This window comes from Tenrec ecaudatus, chromosome 4 (genome assembly GCF_050624435.1).
Source record: "Tenrec ecaudatus isolate mTenEca1 chromosome 4, mTenEca1.hap1, whole genome shotgun sequence".
In the NCBI taxonomy this organism is placed as follows: Eukaryota; Metazoa; Chordata; class Mammalia; order Afrosoricida; family Tenrecidae; genus Tenrec; species Tenrec ecaudatus.
The window spans coordinates 65,526,140-65,534,020 of NC_134533.1; the positions used below are offsets into that span (position 1 = coordinate 65,526,140).

Consider the following 7,881-nt stretch of genomic DNA (forward strand, 5'->3'; position numbering starts at 1 on the left):
TTAGAATTTAATCTTGGATGTCAAAGTTTATGCTAATGAGAATACACTGGCAAACAGAGAATAGTAATGCAAACATATATTCAGACACACATAAACATCCAATCTTTCAACAATTGCTGCTACTCTTTACTTTTGATATACTAAAACAAGCACTTGACAATTGGTTATACAAATTTCTTTATTTATTTTGTCTCAACTAGTATTATATATAGGCATTATCTTGTTATAGCCAGAATCACTTAGTCTTTCTTTCAAACAAAGAGGTTCCTCACTCCTGGATCTGCTTGGTTGTGATGCCATAAATTACGGGGCTGAGGGAAGGGGTAAAACCACAAACAGATTAGATAGGCAGACATGCATTTACTGAGGGATAGCATGACCAAAACGATGAGTTAGGAAGAAGAACAGAGCTGGACCAAAGAAAGCTATGATGACACAGATATGGGAGCTACAAGTATCGAGAGCTTTCAGGCGGGCATCTTGCAAAGGAAGGTGGAAGACTGTATATAAACATAGGAGATAATCATAAGAAGCATATTCAGAAACAAGTTAGAAATATTCCCAAGACCATAATAGGCACTGATACTGATGCTGGCACAAGCCAAGCCAGCCACTCCCATGTGCTCACAATAAGTGTGAGGGATGATTCTATGTCCACAGTAAGGCAATCTCAGGAGGAGAAAAATGATGGGACCAGTCATGCATAAACATCTGAGGACTACAAACATGCCAATTACAACAATGGTTCTGTTAGTGAGGATCATGGTGTACCTCAGAGGGTTGAAAATGGCCACATATTGATTAAAGCCCATGGCCAGAAGTACAATTCTCTCCACGACTGTTAAACAAATGGATTAAAAAAATGGGATAGGGGGAGATGGGGGATAAGGAAGTGGTGTTAACAAACCCAGGGAGAAGGGAACAACAAGGGATCCAAATTGGTGGTGAGGTGGGTGTGGGAGGCATGGTAGGGCATGATCAAGGGTAATGTAAACAAGAGGTATTGCTGAAACCCAGGTGGGGATGCAGCATAATAGTGGGACAGGAGGAAAGCCAAGGGAAATCGAGGAAAGAGCTGGGAGGCTATGGGCATTTATAGAGGTCTAGACAAAGACATGTACATATGCAAATATATTTATATCTGGGGATGGGGAAATAGATCTATGAACCTATATTTATAGGTTTAGTATTAAGGTGGTGGAAGGGCACTGGGCCTCCACTCAAGTACTCCCTCAATGCAAGGATACCTTCTTCTATTAAATTGGCGTTCTGTGATGTTCACCCTCCCAACACAACTGCTGAAGACAAAGCGGGTGAATAAGCAAATGTGGTGAAGAAAGCTGATGGTGCCTGGCTATCAAAAGATATGGCGTCTGGGGTCTTAAAAGCTTGAAGATAAACAAGCGGCCATCTAGCTCAGAAGCAATAAAGCCCACATGGAAGAAGCAAACTAGCCTGTGTGATCATGAGGTCCTGAAGGGATCAGTTATCAGGCATCAATGAACAAAAAATCATATCATTGTTTGCACACCTCCATGATACGATCGCTGAGGACAAATGGGTGAATAAGCAAATGTGGCGAAGGAAACTGATGGTGCCCGGCTATCAAAAGAGATAGTGTCTGGGGTCTTAAAGGCTTGAAGGTGAACAAGAGGCCATCTAGCTCAGAAGCAACAAAGCCCACATAGAATAAGCACATGAGCCTGTGTGATCATGAGGAGTTGAAGGGATCAGTATAAAGCATCATCAGAACAAAAAAATCTTAACATAGTGAATTAAGGGGAAGTGCAGAAAGCCCTTGCCGAGGGGTCTAGGGGAGGAGATGAGTCAGTCAGGGTGCAATATAGCATGGAGGAAGAATACAGCTTTCCTCTAGTTCCTAAATTTTTCCTTCCCACCCCTTCCACCCCCCACTATCATGATCCGAATTCTACCTTGTAAGTCTGGCTAGACCAGAGGATATACACTGTTGCAGATAGGAGCTGGAGGCACAGGGAATCCAGGGCACATGATACCTTCAGGACCAGGGGTGTGAGTGATGATACTGAGAGGGTAGATGGTGAGTGGGTTGGAAAGAGGGAACCGATACAAGGATCTACATGTGATTTCCTCCCTGGGGGATGGCCAACAGAAAAGGGAGTGAAGGGAGATGTCGGACAGGGCAAGATATTACAAAATAATAATTTATAAATTATCACAGGCTCATGAGGGAGGAGGGAGAGGGGAGGGAGGGGAAAAAATGGAGGACCTGATGCCAAGGGCTTAAGTGGAGAACAAATGCTTTGAAAATGATGAGGGCAAAGAATGTACAGATGTGCTTTACACAATTGATGTATGTATGGATTGTGATAAGAGTTGTATGAACCTCAATAAAACATTTTTAAAAAAAGACTTGTGCATCACAGCACCCAAAACAGTGTTCCTCGAGGCTGACCCAGAAGAGGCCAGCATCTTGGGGATGGTAGCAGTGAGGAGACTCAGGTCAATTCCTGACAGCACAGCCAGAAAAGAAAACATTAGTTGGTGGAGGCTATGATCTGTACCTATCAGGAAGAGAATAATAGTATTTCCTACAAGAGCAATTAGATACACAACACAGAAGGTAAAGCCAAGCTAGATTTGTGCAGTCTCCAATCCTGGAATTCCCAACAGCAGGAATAAGGAGGGATGGGCCTCAGTGGAATTGAGAGAAGCCATTCTCCTGCCAGCTAATGGTGACCACAGTCTTAAAAGTCTCCGTCTGCTTCCATTGGGCATTTCATCCACACTTAACAGTTCCATAAGAATTAAAATTTTTAAAAGCAAAGATAAAATTCAGATATGAATAAATTTCTTTAAAAGCTTTTGATTCTTTTCCTTTGGTTGAGCTCTCCAAATAGAAACTTAACATAAATCCTCGTCTATACCCTAACTAGGAAAAACTGAGGTGCCAAATAGAAGCTAGTACTATGTCTTCAGGGTAGGTATGGGTTTTCAGTAAGTAAATATAATTCTTTTTCTCTTTTTAATAACATAGATATTATTAGGAAATTTTAGAAATTACATCTTATCACTCACCACCATATTAATAACTATGGCTCTTAAATGTCCTTCAAACCTGGTACTGAATCTATCCCCTAGAATTCCATTTCAGCCAAACAAAAGGCACGTGTATACATTCAAGAACAGCATGAGAGGAATCTTCAGTACAATCAGCCTTACATGATTAAAAGGACAGCGCTTGTCTAAAAACAAAGCTTGCAAGACTGAAAGGAGCAAGAAATAAGAAGGAATGGAAAGGCAGAACTCTGAGAAAAACTGGAAAGAGTGCTATTACTTTGAGGGGATGTGAAGAAAATGTATAAGTGCTTGAGTGGAAAACCAATTTTTTCTGTAAATTTTCACCCAAACCCACAATATATATATATTCAAAACCCAAGCAATTGTGATTATTTGATTCAATACGTTTTCATGCAAATATGTGTATACGTGTGTGTGTGAACTCTTAATGTAGAGAAGGAAGGCTATTGCTTCTCTGTTTAAATGCATAGACACAGAAAATTAGTGTCGGGTTAAATTACAATTCTCCTGTACTAGATGCTTCCCTCATCCCCTTTTTTTCTGATTATAGCCAACACACAGCCATCATTACAAAATAATAAAAATTACACACACACAAAAACCCAAAAGTATTTAAGCATTGTATATATTTACCCATGACCCTTAGGATATTTATACAAGAGTAAGAAAAAAAAACCCACAAAATTTTGCTACAAAGGGGTAGAAGCATGTATTTAGCAAAAACATCTAAATAAGCAGCTATTGTTTCTCAGAATATCTTACATCTGGATCTAGGCAATATTGAAAGTAATGTTTTCATCTCTCCAATTCTTCCCCACAGAAGTTTGCTCTGTTAGATTTACACCATGTAGCTTCCTGGCCTTTTGGCTAAGATCAAATGTAGGTTTACATCATGTTAAAACAGAAGTTTTAGCATCTTAAAAGTAAGATCAGGTCTGTAAGATGAATGTGGTAATGTTTCCCAACAAAATTATCATGGGATAGTATTTGCCACCTTCAGAGAATGAAGAGGTACATTTTTATGATGGGAAAAATATTCATCTGTGAAAAATATCTGTTCTTTTTATCTCACAGCTGCAGTTTTTTCACCCTCTTAAAACTTGTTCAAAAGTTTCCCACCCACCAATTATCTTGTGCCCTTCAAGTAAATCTATCAAGATGCCCATAATCAACCATCATAATCTTATGAATTGATTTTTGTAATTTGAACTTAACTACCCTAGCAGATATCCTCTGAAACCACTGTTTTAATTAAACTTTTATTTGGAGACAATTTTGATGTGGCCAAGACAAGTCTAACAGCAAGAGAACTTAGTCTGCAGACATCCCCTTGTCACAGAAACTTGTTCAAGCACATTTTGTTCGGATCTGAAACCATAGTAGTAATACATTTTTATTGACCCTTGTTTGCATTTCTGTGCATGTATCATATGTGAAACTCTGCTGCCTGTGTATGTATAGTTTGTTCACACAATTTGCTTCATATAGAAATGGATTTATTCTTTTGATTAATTTTTAACTTGATTTTTTGAGAAGGCTCTTTTCTTAGATTAATAAAATTCATCGATGTTAAAATAATTAGCAGCAGAGCTGAGATTTGAAACTGTGCAACATGGAAATGCTCTGAATCGCTCTCGAAAATACTTGCTAACAGAGGTTATGGAAGAAGAAACAAAGAAAAGGAAGGAAGGAAGAGGAACTTTCTGAAAATGTAGAGTAGCAAAAGTATCTTTATGAATAAGTCTGCAGTATTTTCACTATTGTATACCAGGACTTCCTATAAAGTTTTGTGTTACTGTATAACATTATGATACCTTATTACTGGCAAAGCAAACAAACAAAAACAAAAAGAGACAATTAAACAACAGTGGGAATCTGGAAAAAAATCTATGCATTAATTAGGATCTGATTATCTAACTACAAGTTCTTTCAATTAAGAATTTAGGTAAATTGGCAAGGAGAAAGATTAATCTACGAAGTGTTCTGCCTACCTCCTTTTGAAATTTTTTGACTCCCACCCTCACTGTCATACAGAACTCTGTTGGCACCTGTTAGTTGATAGAAATGGGACAGGCATCATGCCTAATCCATTAATTTAGTTCCATATATATATATATATATATATATATATATATATATATATATATATATATATATATATATATATATATATATATATAATTTTACTACAGCTTAGTGAAACTTTTTAACTCACACAAAAGTATGGATCCCAGCCTCCATCGTAAATTCAGATCTCCCCAAATTGATTTTCAATTTTGAAATATGAGCCAGGGTGACAGACAGATAGCTGATCACAATATTGAATGTTTCCCTATATGAAGGTGCAGGTGCTGTCACTGTCATCCTTAACTGTAAGGAAGTTCAGACTCATTACTCAACTCATCCTTGCCTGCTGCGGCTTACTCTGTGTTTTCGCCGTGTCCCTCGCATCCCGCGGTGTGTGTAGGATAAGGGGGGAACGTGTAGCATGTTGTGGCATGAAATGGAATCCTGATTTTGTTCTTGATGAATTTTCTGGAGAAAGTATGTGTTTCAATTTCATGTAGAAATAAGCACAGTACCTCTGTGTCACTTTATTCCCTTGCCCAATAGTCGAAACCTTGATTCCGTTTCTGTGTGTCAAAATGTAGACATCGCAAACTCACTGGTCATAGCGATCCCATCTGCCTTGGAATCAAGATGCCATCTATGGAGCCATGCAGCAAGTTAGCATCCACTTGTTGAAATATTTATAAAGTTTGGAACAGAGCATCAATAGCCCTGAGAGATGTCAGCCCAATTTTTGTGTGTGTGGGGGACTTGTCATGGAGTCTCCAAGAGTCAGAAAGTCTGACACATCTAGAATAACAAGCAGAAGGATTCTCTTGGGCCGCTGTACCAATTGACCAATTGTACCAAGCTCTGGGGGAAACAGAGCTCATTCCCTGCCACTTGTCCACTTGTCCAGACCAAACTTATTACCATTGAGCTGATTTTAACTCATCATGGCCTATAGGACTGAGTAGAAAAACTGCAAAATGTCTTCAAGACTGAAAATCTTTTTGGAAGCAGACCGAAAAGCTGGTGTATTCTAACTGCCAACTTTTGGTTAGTGGTAGATTGATTTAACCACTGTGCTTCCAAGATTCCTTGGTGAATTGTCAGTTGTTATTGTTTCACATAATATTTTTAACATACACTAGAGGATCCTTGGTGGAGTAGTGGATTTGTGTTGGGCAGCTAACCACAAGATCAGTAGTTCAAAACCACTCCTATTAAGAGTTACATTCTTAGAAACCCATAGGTGCAGTTCGACGCTGTCCTACAGGGTCATAAGGAATTGGATGTGACTCAATGGCAGTGAGTTTGGAGAGTTTTATACTATCTTTTTCTTTCTTTCTGATCTGTTTTGTCCTGATCTCTGTTTCCTTCAGTGTATGAATTGCGGTTAAAATTTAAAACTCTTTTGGGCCACTATATGGTCAGTATCATGAAAAAAATTATTGTAAAATTAACACAAAATAGAATGTACTTTTAATCATCTTAAAGTGCAGAATTCAGTGATAGTACATTCATAGTGCTTTGAATTCATAATCACTAACTAGTTCCAGATCATTTTTGCTATCTACAAAGGAAACTATGTATACATTAGACAGTCGCTCCCAGTTCTCTTGACCCTTCCTTCCCAGGCCTAGACACCTCTAATTACCGCATGTAATATACTCATGTATAAATTGCGTTTTTCAACACATTTTTAATTTAGTTTGGGGGATAAAATTAGATGCCTTGGCTAATATTTAGTTTAGCTTATACTCAAGTATATAGGGTAGTTTACTGTCTCTAGGAATTTGCATACAACTTTAGACATCTTAATATAAATGGAATTTCTGAATAGTAATTACTTAATAAATCCTTTCTAGATATAATCTTTGTAACTTCCACCAAATGACTGGGTGAGATTATGCAAATGAAGTGTTTGAGGGCCACTAGGAGGATTGGCTAGCTGGCTAGTAATGGAAATGAGGCCGAAGGCACCTTTGTGGGGTGGGACCAGAAAATAAAGTGTATAAAACCCTAATGAAGGGATTAGTTAGTTTTGACATCCAGCTAGGTTTAATGGAAAATAAAGGTGAGAAAGGGGTTATAACCCAGAAGAAATTGAGAGATGTTGGCCCCAGCAGGAATCAATGATACGAAAGGGGAGTTGTCCAGATCCAGAAACATTATATTAAGTTGTTGCTGTTTTCCCTGGGCGGATGTTAAATCTGAGTTGTACCCTATTAATTCCCTAATGACTTGGCACTCAGGATGGTTCATGGCTTCAGAGAGAAGCCCTGAATTGCATTGAATTCTCTAACTCAGAGGCAGGAGAGTGAGTACTGAGGAGAGGAAGAGGAGTTGATGGTAGAGATGATTGAGTGTTATAGCAGTTTTTAAATTTTGTACATTTGTTACACATTTAACTTCCATCTCACAGGAACCAGCTTTGTGCTGGTCTTTCAATATTTTTTTCATTTAGGAATAACTCAATATATGACCTTTTGTATATGGGTTATTTCACTTGTATATTGCTCTCCAGGATCAAACATGTTATCGCTTGTATCCATACTTAATTTAATGACTAAATAATATTTTATCATATGCATATGCTATGTTTTGTTTATCCATTCATAAGCTGATTGATATTTGTGCTGTTTCTACTTTGAGCTATTATAAATAGTGCTACTATGCCATTCTTATACAAATTTGCTTTTCCAAGTTTTGTTTGTTTGTGTTCAAGTGGTCAATACCAAGTCTTCTGTGTATATTCTTTAGAAGCAG

At 38.1% G+C, this 7,881-nt stretch overlaps 1 pseudogene; it reads right to left on the minus strand.

The window, feature by feature from the left end:
* Positions 1-268: 268 nt before the first annotated feature.
* On the minus strand, positions 269-2,697 carry LOC142446768 (olfactory receptor 52E8-like; annotated as a pseudogene).
* Between the last annotated feature and the right edge of the window lie 5,184 nt (positions 2,698-7,881).